The sequence below is a fragment of the Camelus dromedarius genome, chromosome 3, assembly GCF_036321535.1.
Source record: "Camelus dromedarius isolate mCamDro1 chromosome 3, mCamDro1.pat, whole genome shotgun sequence".
Taxonomy (NCBI): Eukaryota; Metazoa; Chordata; class Mammalia; order Artiodactyla; family Camelidae; genus Camelus; species Camelus dromedarius.
The window spans coordinates 80,353,666-80,367,942 of NC_087438.1; positions in this window are offsets into that span (position 1 = coordinate 80,353,666).

Here is a 14,277-nt window from a genome sequence, read left to right on the forward strand (position 1 = left end):
TACACAAGTTTCGTGTGGGTTGGGTATTTTCTGTAGCTTCCCTTCTCTTCTTAAGAAGCTTTGATTTAAAGGCCACAAGATCCTATTACTGCTTCTAAGTCACTAAGTAACACAATTGAAATTGTCTATTGCTCTGCATGGCAGTAACCAATTCTAGGTATTTTATATTTTAAAGCACATATTTATTCAAGTGATAGTAGTACGGGGCCTCTGTGTTATTCTCTCTGAGTCCTTTAAATGGTAGTTACAGCTCGGTTTTATCCACGCATTCTAATGGTCCCTTTGTGAGACAAACTGGTAGCAAGCATTCTTTACACACAGATTTTTGCCGCCTCTATGTGCGATCCAAATGATTAAAAAACAAAACCAAAGTAACTCATTCATTCACTAGACAGCTGTTTCTGGAAACAATAGTTATTTGGCTAAATTCAAAGCCTACCTTATCTGCAACTTGGTGTGTGTGTGTGTGTGTGTATAGTTCAGATGGATATTGGCCATTGTTATCAGTTAACAAAAAATAAGCATTGGGACAGTTTCTAAATGGTGTATCTGTATTGGGTGTCTTTGGGGATTTGGGAAGGATTAGTCCCTCCAGAATCCATCTCTTTCTTTTTTTTTTTAAATTTTAAGTATTTTTTTATTATAGTTGCTGTACACTATTATGTAAGTTACAGATGTACAATATAGTGACCCACAGTTTTTAAAGGTTGTACTCCATTTAGAGTTATAAAATATTGACTATATTCCCCACGTTGTACAACCTCTCCTTGCAGCTTATCCTGTTCCCAGTAGTTGGTACCTCCTCCTCCCCTGCCCCGTATTGCCCCCTCCCTTGTGCGCTGTCCCCACTGGTAACCACTAGTTGGGTCTCTCTGTCTGTGAGTCTGCAAGCTCCTCCTTATTTTGTGCGAATTTTCCCAGCATAGGTGAGTATTTGTAGTCTGGTCTTCGCTCCACAGATGAGAGCCGGGGCAGTCACATGAGTCAGGTGGCCAGTCAGAACCTCCGGATGATTTCGTGCCCGAGGCAGCAACGCCCAGACGGAGCTTTGGTGCCTGTCCTCCGTGGGAGCGGTAGGAGCAGGGCTGATGGTGGGGCAGAGAGCTGCCGGTCAGAGCAGCCGCATCCAGTTGTGATGGCGTTCTGGTGGGTTTTGTGTTTCCTTTTTCTTGGCCCTCTGGACTTTCCTCTGTTTGCTCTTTTAGAAAGTATTTACTGAGAGCCTGCTCTGAGCCAGCCACTGTTTTAGATGCTAGAGACACGGAAGTGAATAAAACAGATATAGTCCCTGGGATAGTTGGTAAAAGTAAGCACCGATTCCTCTTCCTGCATCTAGGACCCTGCTAAGCGATGTTGATATTATAGGTCCTTCCAGCTAAGAGGCACAATCTATTCCTCTACCTTTTGAATCTGAGTGGGCCAGTGGGCACTGTCACAAATGGGACTCACTCAGAGGCATGAAAAACCCTTGTGCATTAGAACCCTGACCACCACGTGAACAAGCCCAAGCTAGGCAGCCAGAGGGTTAGAGGTCACTTGGAAAAGAAACAGGACAGCCCAGCCGAGACCTGACCAGCCTTCTGCTGACCCAGTTAATGAATGCACATGTTTGAGGAAGCGTCAGTCAAGATCAACCAAACCTGACCTAGGCCAGAGGACTGCCCAGCTAAGCCCAGTCCAGAATGCCGGCCAATAGTACGAGGAGCTAGATAAATGACTGCTCTTCATAGCCACTAAATTTCAGGGTAGTTTATTCCTCAGCACGAGTCAGCTGATGGAGTAGCTGCCCTCATGGTATTTATATTCTAGTTGGGGGAAGATAGTCTGTGAAAACATACGTCATGATCTCAGCTTGTGAAACTGCTGTAAAATTTTTAAAAGAGAGAGAAGGCAGGTAGAGAACTTGGGGAAGCGTAATCTGAGAAAAATACCCAAACAAAGGGAGGGACTGCACGTTGTCCATGTTGGGAGGACAGCTCTGTCGAAGAGAGGGGAGCATAAGTGCCAGGGCTTTAGGCAGGAATGAGTTTGGTGCATTCAGGGGAGGTGCAAAGGCCAGTTGTGGGCCACGAGAAAGATGGTAGGAAATGCAGTGGGAGAGGCAACGAGGGGCCAGGAATTGTGGCAGAAGATACAGCAATCAATTCATGTTTTCAGAGTGGAAGTCTCTGTCAGGACACGCTGGGTTCCCGATGCATCACCTAGGCTTGGCCAGCTCCAAGAGGGGAGATGACCAGGAGATAAAGGAGCAGGTTAAACCATCTGGAGAAGTGTGGAATTGACATTTGGAAAAGAGGGGGAGAAAATGAAACAAGGGAGAGAAAAGCAATACAAAAATATGATGGACAAAAAGTTTAATTATCTACTATTCGCTCTTTGCTCCCTATATACTCATCATCAGTTTTGTGGATTTTTTTCCCCAGGAAAGCTTAGAATCCCGTACTCCCTGCTCTTTTTTGACATGCTTTTACATCCTGCCCCTTGTCCTCTTAGGCAGTGATAGGTGCATTGCGTGGGACATTGTTTTCAATTTTAGCCCAAGCATAAATTAATGAGGGAGATACATATATTATATGAAAGAAGCAATTGATTTACTCATTCTAAAATGAAATGGTAAGTTTTTTTTTTTTAATCCAGGTCACTGCACTTTCCCACTATGAAAGATTGTACTGAGTTTTCTACATTGTTTTCAAATTACAAATTGTAAACAGGAATAATTAGTACAAGATACACGACAGTGAGTTCATGTGTGTCAGGAATTTAATTCCGCACAGTTAGCCTCATTCATCCAAGAAGTCTTCAAGCATAAACCCAGATACCATATACTTCTAGGACATAGAGACTTACATAGAGAATACTCTGGTATTTTAAAATGGTTGATCCACCTTGACTGTTCCCTGGTGGTGTACGACCTTCAGCACTAAGTGGCAAGTGAGACCCAGAGGTGTGTACGGAGTGGCTTCTGAGACCGCAGGCCAAGGCTCGGAACTGGTGATGTGTGTCCAGAGAGACCTGGAGTGGTTGCCTGAAATGAAACACGAGAGCCACAAGACTGGGGATCCCCGGAAAAACTGAAGTGGGGGACCAACAGTGGGTCGAAGGGTACTTGGAGGAGAATGCAGGTCAGTAAGAAGATCCTCCTGTTCTCTGCTTGGTACTTAGCCAGGGAAGAGCAAGGAGTGGGAGGGGCTGGAGAGGATGAGGGATGCTTTTCCAGGGAAGGAAATTTGAATGTGGATATAGATGATGCCAGGTTCCCCTTCTGCCTGAAGATTATTCAAGGAGAGGAGTTAGTGTGGAACAGGCCAGAGAACGTCCAGCCTCACAGTCCTCAGTGCAGAGCACGTCTGGGACAGCTCCAGTGGACTGGATGGCTGTGGGCCTGCTATGATTGCACCGCAGATGCTCTAGGTCTGTGACCGTGTGGGTGGTTTCAGCTTGCAAAGCTTCCAGGGACAGCACTGTCCAGCAGAACTTTCTATGATGATGGAAATGTTCTGTATTTCTGCTGTCTACTAGGGTAGCCACAGGTGGCTGTTGAGCACTTGAAATGTGGCTAATGTGACTAAGGAGGTGAAATTTAAATTTTATTTAATTTTAATTAGTTAAAATAAAAATTTGCATTTGAATAACCACATGTAGCTGGTGGCTACCAACCCTATTGGACAGCACCATTCTAGAACATTGGGTTTCACGGCCTCTGCCTTGGATCTGGTAATGGGAATATTATGGGAGATCAGGGGCCCCACGAAGGGAAAATCTTCTTTTGTTTCATTCTAAGACCTAGAATAAAGCCTGGCGTAGGGTAGGTGCTCAGTAAACATTTGTTGAATATGTCAATTACTTAATTAGAGAGAAGGACAACCAGTCACGCTTAATAGTCTTAGACCAATCATCATTTTTTTACCAAATTGTCACCATCTTGTTTCCCTTCTGGGATTGGCTCCCCAGTTTGGGATGATCTGTTTCAAAGCTTTGCTTTGGAAGCTCCTTGCTAAGGACAGGACCAAGACAGAGTCTCCATCCACAGTGTCTGCAGATGACTCTCTCATTTCAGGCTTAGTTGTTAGGTATTTTGAAAGGTGTATTATTCTTTGCAAAGTTTATAGAAGACAGTATTATTGCAAAACGGAGCTCATACATGGTAAATTCTCTCTCCTTCAGCAGGCCATGATCTAGTTTTTAACCACGTGAAAACAGTCATAATATCTACTATTGATTTAGGCATCCTATGTGCCAGGCAGACTTTGCAGACAGTATTTCTAATGTTTGTAACAATCCCACCAATAGGAAGTTCCATCTCCTCATTACGAAGGAAGATGCTAAGGCTCAGAGATACTGATTTACTTGTCCAAGGTCACACAATTTTCAAATATCCCTCCAAAAGCCATGCAGTTCCACTGTACCCTACTTACTCAAAAGACTGTAGCTGCGTCCTTCAAGAAGCCCAAGAGCCTAGGAATGTAGTAAAGAAATCAAGTTCACTGCAAATGGCTTGTTTTTTTGAATATATAACCCTGAAGAAAACAACCCATTATCTTAACTAGCTCTGTCTTCCTGCAGCCCCAGTTTAATTATGCATACTGTGCAGAAATGACAGCCCCCTGAAACACGGGCCTGCCCTGTGGAAGAGGGTGGTATTTAGCCTTGATGACGGATTGCCCCATGTAGGCAATAAATCTGAGAGAGCTTCGTGAAGTGTAACTACTGAGAAGAAAGATAAGAGTTTCCATGGGGCAGCTGGAGAAGGGGGGTGTGGATAATTACTGTGGTAAGTTTATTTATGTTGCCACTTTGGGCTTTTATGGGAAATCCTAAAAGCCACATCTCTGGAGCTGGAAACTTGGCAGGAAGACAAAAGAAAATGTTGTCCCATTTCCATCCAAGTGGTTACTAACATGATGGCCATGGGAGTCATTCTCTTTCCAGAAATGATTGAACCCAGTGTACAGTAATCAGTGGGGCAAAATGAGCCTAGGATCAAATCAAGATGGCTCTCATGTCTTCACTTTCTGCCAGCGTCCAGCACCGGCTGGGCAGTGGTGATGAGCGGGCAGTGTTCTGCCTCATTGTCATCAGGACTTCGCCAACAGAGACCAACGGACAATGCAGAATTGGACTCCAAACGGCATTGCTGAAGAGGAGTTTAATATGGTTAAGAAAGAGGAGAGCTTCAGGTCATGGGTCCTAGTTTCCCTTTTGTATGAATTAAAAAGCATTCCAGAGGGGCAGGATGAGCTATCAGAGGACCCTGGGCCAATCTCCAGAATCCAAGTCCAGTCTATTTTGAACACCACCGCTCTTAAGAACCAATCTCACCACCACTCTGGTCCCCATGGCCTCGTTCAACCCTCACCCCAGCCATAATTTTTGTCATGGGCTTTATTTTTCTCCGTACTTTTCTGGAGGCATAATTACCCATGGATTTAAGTCCAGAAAAAATGCTTGCCTGTTACTTGTCGTAATTGATGCCCCTCCCGGTACCGAGCAGATCTCAGTCATTTAGAGACTACAATTGTGTGATAAGCCCGCTGAGATGTATTGTAACTTATTTTGGAGTAAGTTTGGGTGGGAGAACTGTAGGAGGCTCCTGGAGGAGGAGTAGGAGCAACAAGAATTAAGTGTAGTCGGGGAGGGAGGTAGCTTAGCGGTAAAGCGCGTGCTTAGCGTGCACGAGCACGAGGTCCTGGTTTCAATCCCCAGTACTTCCACTAAAAAAACAAAACAAAAGAATAAGTGTAGTGATGGGGTGGTCAGAGCAGGCGTATCTAACATTTATTGAGCACTTAGCACGCACCATATCTGATAGTAAACATTCCGTGTGCATTGTTTCCTTTTAATTCTCCGTGTTCTCATATACCCATGAGATGGCTGGTAGTATTGGGGGTGTTAGCTGCCATTCCTGAATAAGGAGACTGAAGCTGAGACAGCGTAACAGTTTGTCAGAAGTCATGCTCTGCCGAGTCTTACTCCAAGCTTAGGTCTTTCCATGACTCTATTTGGGGGGTTGTGTGCCAAGCATGGAAATATATTTTCCACTTAAAGCCCCCCTGAAATGTGGGACTCCCTGCTCTTCCCCCCAGATCTCTCAAGAGTCCTGTTGGAACCTGGGGCTAAAGTGGAACGTCCCGATTCCCTGTCCTTTCCTGGGTCTGCTGGAATCACACGGTGGACCTCGCCTCCCCAAAGGGCCTGCGCCTTCTGGTCCATTCTCCCCTGGCCCCAGGGAGCACGTGAATGCAGGAAGTCTCCCTGGTCAAAATGATAAGCCTACCTACCATGTCTGTACCTGTGCCCCAGTCCACCGTTAGCTTCACACCACAAGTTAAACTCTACTGTTCTTAAAACCCTCTTTAAAATGCCAAGAGAAGTTCCAGGCTCAGAAATCAGCAGGGTCTTGAAAGTTCTTTCACCCTCTGGCATTTGAAGGGCACTTTCCTCTCAAAGCCCTGGTGTAAACATCGGTTAGATTTTTCCACCCTGGCCCACAAATCCTTCACTTTCCAGCTCTAATGTACATGTCCTTCAGTATTTCTGTCATCCTGATGTTAGTTCAACTCCAAGTAACTGCTGTCCAAAAGTTATTCCAATGGGAAAAGTGAGGGGAGTTTCAACACAGGCTGCCAGATACACATCCTTGTCCTTTCAGCAGTGGAGCTGGGGACTGACCGCCTGGCCTTTCGTAAGAGTGACCATAGTCATCTCTTGGCCCGGCCCAGACAACAGGCATCCACGGCACAGGGCTCTGGCTGCGCTGGGGTGTCCAGCCTTGGTACAGGTGCCAGGCGGAACCCGCTGCAGGCGCTGTGCGCGGAGCTGGGGGAATGCTCAGGGAGGCAGGGTCTTCGGAAAAACAACCTCAAGCCAGGCAGAGTCCAACAACATGATCTAGCGAAACTTAGTAAAATTCGGTCAAGTCCTTTTGATCTAGTCATCCCTGCAGAGCTCTTGCCTCAGAAACAAGAGATTCTGTAGGTAAGGGGACACACACCCACGGTGGCCTGTTTTTTCGCCATAAAATCTAGAAAACAACACGTGTCCATCAACAGCCAGATAAATTCTGGTACAGGTTTAATATGGAATATTACGCACCTAATTAAAATTCCAGTTGAATTTGGAAGGATGTTTATGAGGGGGGGAAAGTGGAAAGGATGTGTGTATTCTAAGTTGAATTTTATAAAATGGCATCAGCAACAGCCACAAGCAAACAGAGAATCTGCCCTGTCTCTGCATCTGATGGGAGCTGGTCTGAGAGTGGAGAACGGGTGGGGTGACTCATCGGGGGTCCACAGTGGTGGTCTCAAGGAAGGAGGGGTGTGGAGGACTAGAGACTTTGTTTTCTTTGTGCCTCTTTGGCTTGTTTCACTTGTTTTGGAAGCACATGTTGCTTTTCTAAGTATAAAGATGGAAATAATAGTCATTCTCAGAATAGCAGGAGCTCCAAACATACCTCTAAAAGCAGAGGAAGCAGGAGTGAAAGGGGGGAAGGTAAGGCATTCCTGAGGAACAGCAACTTCTCCACAGTGTAGATTCCTACAGGCAGAAAAATAATCTTACTTTGTACCCCTAGGTCCTAGCACCATAGCTGGGTTAGATACTAACAGGGTGTTGTGATCTGGGAAGCGAAGGTCAGTTCCAGCTTCTGTCCCTCCTCCCTCCCCCATCCTGGTACCCCAACACACACACACATACACACACACACAGGCTGGGGGGACAGGCAGGAGTCTGAGGGCTCTAGAGGAAATTCCTTTTATCTATTAGGCATTAATAAGGTGGGTGTGGGGTCTTAAGCCAGGGATAACTTTTTGGAAGTGGGGCTCCATTAAGCCATTTGCCCCTTAAGGAGAACTAGCTCATGGGGATTTTTTCTTATACTCTTGTCTGTGATTTGGCAGGGTGACCCAAGAAACATGCCAAATACAGACTGAATAATAGTTCTGTTAGACGATTTATGTCTTGTTGAACAAGCATTTCCCGACTCTGTTAGCATATCACCAAGTCATCTGCCCTTTTTGGTATTTTGATACCATAAATATCATGAGCATCAGCATCCTCACTATCATCACCATTGTCACCATCATCACCATCATCACCATCATCACATCATCACCATCATTGCCATCATCACCATCATATCATCACCATCATCACCATCACCACCATCATCATCACTAATGCACCTTGAGTGCTTATGTTCCAGACACTCTGTAAAGGCTTTATATCCATTATCCCATTTTATCTGCATCACAGCCTTGTGAGGTAGGTTCTATTATTATCCTTATTTTACAGAAAGGGGAACTGAGCCAGTATTCAAACACATGATCTCTGACTTCAAACCCACACTCCTAATAACCTTGGGAGGTTAGTTGTTGCCACAAGTGTATGATTTCAGATGGTTGGTGTGAGCTCCCAAATCCGTGGTGACAAGCTCAGTCAACAGTGTGTCCTCGTTATTAACTCAACAGTCCCACCCAACTTGAGTAGAAGTCCAGGGTTGTAATGTTATTGAGAAACAGGCTCATCATACTCTGTTGTTCAAAACCCATCAGGAGCGGTTTTCCGTTTGGACAGTACATTTTCAAAATAGGCGTGCACAAACAGGAGTGTGTCAGGAGAAGCATGACAAGGAATTTTCCAGCTACTCTGAGCACTTACCCGAGGCCAAGCTCTCTGCTAAGCATTTTACATGCGTCCCATGTAGCCTCTTTTTCATCCTCAGAAGGTTCGAAGAGATGTGGTTCTCAGGAGAGAAAATCAGGCTCAGAGCACACAAGAATCTTGCCCCAGGTTATACATCTGATAAAACCAGAGCTGAGATATCCTTCCAGTCTTGTTGGAGGCCAGAGCCTAGGACACTGCCTCTAGCTGGGACTCAGGTGGCTGTGGCCTGTGAGCCACGGTAAAGGAAGTTCAGGATGAGCCCAAAGAAAATGGAACTTTGGTGAAAACCCCAATAAGTATCTTCTGGTATCTGGATAAATGTCTTACAAAGACATATTATGTTGCATCCACAGAGTGGTTGCTATTGTTTGTTTTCTTTTTAAGGCGAGTTTTACTTAATGATCCTTGTTTCCTACTTTCCATAAAAAATCACAAGCAGCACTAGACTTGCCTGTTCAGTTTCTGTAGCTGCAGAGCATCCTTGTCAATGAGAAGAAACAGGCTTTGCAGGTCATTCCAGTGCCCATAATGCCTGATGGAATCCCCTGCCTACTTGATTCCTTTAAGTATCTTGGCTCCAGGCGAGAAGGAAAAAATATTGGTGGCACTTCTGAAAGTGACACAAGTAAGTAGAAGGAAGACCAGTTTCCTCAGCAAAAGCCCTTTCTGTCAAGGACAGCTTCTTTTGCATTTAAACTAAGAACCTCACGAGGCAGTGAGCTTCCCTTCTGTGGAGGTAATCAAGTGGAATCTGAATCTGTCAGATTCTGCGTAAGGTTAAGAGACCGGAGTAGATGACCTCTACCTTTTTATCATTCTGCTGCTCACTTAATGGGTTCTTAATTATTTGCCTTTAGGTTTCAAGTCCTAGCTAGAACATTTTGTTGCAGGGCTATTTTCTTTTAGGAAAATAATACCTATCAGAGAAGAAAATTGGTGCTGTGTTTGCATGTTCCCCACCACACAGGTGTTACATTAATGATAAAATAGTAGCTAGAAAGAGCAGATGAATGTAGCAAAGTATTTTACTCAGTCAGAATCTTCTTTGCCCACAAATAGCTGGATATTGTTTTCTGCCAGTTAATTGTCCTATAAGCTATTGCAAGATTCTTGCGGGTGGATATTCAAGAATAATGTTTGAATCCCCAGGGAAAGCGGGGCTTCTTGACAGATCTAACTGTAGCATTTTTGAAGAGTTTAGAGAGAATGTGTATTAGGTAAGCTCATCAAATAAGAAAGACTGAGTAGAGGGACGATTGATGGAAATTGAGAGAAATTGTTTATAAAACTTCAATAAAGGGTGAGATGATGGTTTGAAAATCATGACATGTAATATCTTGCAATTTATGTAACTACATAAATTAAACTACTTTGCATGTAACTTAATGAATGAAATGTAAACCACATTGAATGTAACTACATTTAAAATGTAAAGTTGCTTGTAGTTCTCGTTACATGGGTGGACGTGTAGGACAATGTATGGATAATATGTCTTTGATAAAAATAATGCTTTTAATTTTTATTGTCCTTTGCAAAGCCCCATCCCACCACTGGATTTAAATCACATGACACATTTGTGTGATAGTTGCTCAGTTAGTATACATGACATGACAGCGTTCTGTCTTGTGATAGAGTGACTTGTGTTCACACGATGTCCCACTAGGGTGGCAGTTCTTTGATATAAATGAAGTGTCTTCATTTTTCTCCCTTACAGCTCCTAGCAGGGCATTTTAAACCTGGTACATTTTGTTGAACTGCATATGTAAAATTACCACTAAAACTTGAATTGCTCCCAAACTTTTCCACAGCACATATAGAACACTTTCTCAGTGATGCCACGGCCTTTAAATTGGAGTAGGAGGGGGCTGTAAATGTGGAACACAAGCGGCACTGGCAGGAACAATGTAAGCATGTTGATAAATGGCAGGTCAGATGTGGCCTCAGCATTGGGGAGAGCAGGCGTGGTGGAGCTGTCTCTGCTTACTGTGGTCACTCAGCATGCAGCCTGCTGTCCCATATCCTTCTGTGTACATTTCCGGTTTACAGGTCGGTCCTCTAGGTGCATTAGGCTCTGCCAATTACATGCACTTTGGTGAAACTCGGGAAGTGGGATGGGGGCGTCTTTCTCTTGCTGTTTCACTTGATGAATAAGGTTGCAGGTTGTAGAGAGGCAGCACTCGCCTTCTGACCTTGGATTGCAGATAACACGTTGTGTTCTTGTAGAGATTTTAATGTGGAAAAAGTTGATTTTTAAATATACTTTTCATTGTAGAATACTTTATATTTACACAAGTTACATAGAGTTCCCCTATGTCCCACACCTAATCGCCTCTACTGTTAATATCTTACAAGGAGATGGCACTTCTGTTAAAATCATTGAACTAATATTGACACATTATTAGTAACAAACATGCATACTTACTCGGACTTCCTTGGTTTTCACCTTACATTCTTTTTCTGCTCCAGGAGCCCATTGCAAATATCACATGACATTTAGTCATCATGTCTTTTCTTGCCTGTGGCTGTTTCTTGGTCTCTCTTTGGTTCTGATGGCCTTGGCAGTTTTGAGGATACTGGTCAGGTAGTTTGTCGAAGGCCTGGCAATTGGAATTAATCTGATGTCCTTCTCAGAATTAGAGGTTATGAGATTTTGAGAGGGGGACCACACAGGTAAAGTGCCATTCTTATCCCCTCATTTTAAGGGTACATATTATCAACATGACTTGTCACTGATGATATTAACCTTGGTCACCTGGCTGAGGTGGTATTTGTCAGGTTTCTCCACTGTGAAGTTATTCTTTTTTTATCTCCTTTTCATGCAGAAGTCACTCTGGACAGCCTACGCTATGGAGAGGGGAGTTAGCTCCACTTGCTTGAGTGTAGAGAATCTATGTAATTTATGTGGAATTCTGCACAGGAGACTTGTCTCTTCCCCTCACTTAGGACTTTATGCCATCACTTTTTAATATCAGTCTGGCCTCACAGATGTTTATTCTATATTTTGAGCTATAGTTCAGTACTGCATTATTTATTTTGATACTCAGATTGTTCCGAACTTGGCCACTGAGAACTCTTCCAATTGGCTCCTATGTCTCTTTGTTATACCCCCATCATTCTGGTTTCTTGTTTTTATTTTTAGAACTTTCTTATTTTCTGGTACTACAGGATGCTCTAGGCTTATCTTGTGTATCCCCTCCCCAGGCTTAGAATCAGTCATTGATCAGTCAACTGATTTTTAAATCTTGTCTATTTTTTTTTAAGAAAAAATGGGACAGAACAAACAAAACAAGGGCTAGATCAAAGCTGGATCAGTTTTGCTGGCAGAAACCATTTTCAGGCTCTTGGGTCTTAACTCTTGTGTGTCCATCTTCACCTTCCGTGCTCTCTCCCCACCTCTGAATCCAAATCTGTTCTCATTATCTTCATTCACACTAAAGTAGAGATGACTGTCCATAGTTCTTTTATTTTAAAAGCAGGGAAATATTAAGATAACTCAGTCACGTAGAAGGAAGCTAGTATGTTCAGAAAAAACACAGTGTTCCTGCACCCTCTCTCCTCCAACAGTCCACTTGTAAACAAAAAGTATCTATCAAACAAGATTTAACTTGGAATAAAACAAGAATGTAGTTAGTAAGTGGCCACGAGTAGGCAACGTGCATTTGTGAGATCGAGACTGCACAAGGTAAGATCAAGCAGTGGAGACTGGGGAGCCCAGAAGGACTGGCTGGCAGCCTCTGTACTGTGGGGACTGAGAAGCCCTGTGTCATCTCAGCTCTGATGACTCCTCAACCCTACGTGAGTCTTGCCCTGCAGGAAGAGTGCTCAGTGTTGGCAGATCTGATTTTGAACAGAAACTCAGACATGTCCAAAAAAAGAAAAACAAAACATTTTGTGGTTCAAACATCCTTTGGGCCATCAGTTTGAGATCTCCCCTGGGGAGGATATTGCTGACATCCTCGCAGCAGGTCCAGGAGGTTTCTGGAGGACTTGCCTGGACCCAGGGTCTTGCTGGGAGGCCCTGGGTCAGACAAGCCGGCAGCTGCTGTTCACCAGAATGGTGGGCCTGCTCCGACCCCTTCTCGTGATCCTTTGTCAGTACCACCATCGGGAAAGCTGCAACTGTAGGACCTAAACAACTTGGCCAACAGATGTTGTGCCTCCTTGCTCTGTTTCCTGCACTTTTTTTTTTTTTTTAATTTGCTGAAAACATTCTCAACCGTCCTAGCCTGGCTGAGGTGCTGTGGGACTCAGGGTTGCAGTAAAATAATCGTCATTACTAATGAAGACGGGCACTTAGAGAACAGTTGGCTTTGTACATTTAGGGAGGAGAGCCTTGGGGAGAAGAAGCCAGCTCTCCCCTGCTGACTCCGTGCCGGGAGCTGCACTCTGGGGCTCTCAGCCATCCATCCCTTCTGAGGCTGCGCTAGGCCCAGAAAGTCTTTTCTCTGCACAAAGAAAGCCACTTTGAGAGGCTCGGTGGCTGGGTGATTGTCTGTCCCTCGGCCTCTCTTACCCGAGCTCCCAAAGCTCCCAAAGAACAGCCTGGCTGGAGGGGATCCCCTAGAAACCACCTGCCCTGCTGTTTCAGGATTAATGGAATCAAGTGATGCAGCAAAAATGTCACGACAGAACCTTATGCTTCCAATCCTCGCGGGGTCATTTAGCTAAAGAAGCCGTAAACAAAAACGAAGAAGAAGGAAACAGCTGGTGGTATAATCCTGCTCAGTCCTTCAGAAGAAAGCGGAGGAGAGAGGGAGCCCTTCTTTTCACATCTTAGAGGACTCCGTTGGCAGAAACTTCTAGGGAACCGCCTGCCTGCGCGTAGTTGTAGCTCCAGCTTCATTGTGAAACGTTAGAGCTGGGATTTAGCTGCAGCCCCTCTCTCTCCTCGAGAGAGCCTGACTTCAAACAACTCCATTTCAGGGATTTCCTAGCTCCTTACACACCCAGCCGTGAGGAGCAGATTTTATTTCCCCGGCTTCGGGAGAAGAGAAACCAAGGCGCAGGGTGAACGTGCACTGACGGGGGCGGTCGGGGACGAAGTGCACCCGCAGTCTGACGTTTGAGTTTGAGTTACGTCCCCTGGCAAGCACTCCTCACGATTTCTTGACAGATTTCAAATTTTGCTCTTGAGGGAGGAACTGTTATTGTGACTTTGTTCAAAGACGTGGAATCAGGGACTCAAATGTGCCCTCAGTGACGAGCAGGTGACGAGTGGGACAAGTCAAGGATGTTAATGGCTCAGGCAGATGAGCAGGTGATTCCGTTTCTTTTTGAACTCAAAACCCCGCCCCCGTCCCCCTCCTGAGAAAGCAAATGGGCTGAAGTGTGGGGTCCAGATGCTGGCTGGAGACTCGTATGATGGTTCTGTCACTTAACTTGTGGCTTATTTAAAAAAATGTCCCTCAAGTTTGTGTTCAGAGCTAAATGGACCTGGAATAGTGGAGAATACTGGAGAATTGGGAGCTGAACGCAGGGTGGAATTATTACAATAAAATATTCCTTTTTATTTTCTTTATTTTTAAAAATCTGTCTCAATCTATATTTATCTTTATCTTTGTATCTGTGCTTTAAAAAAATTTTAAGAGAGGTACTGCGAATTGAACCCAGGGCCTT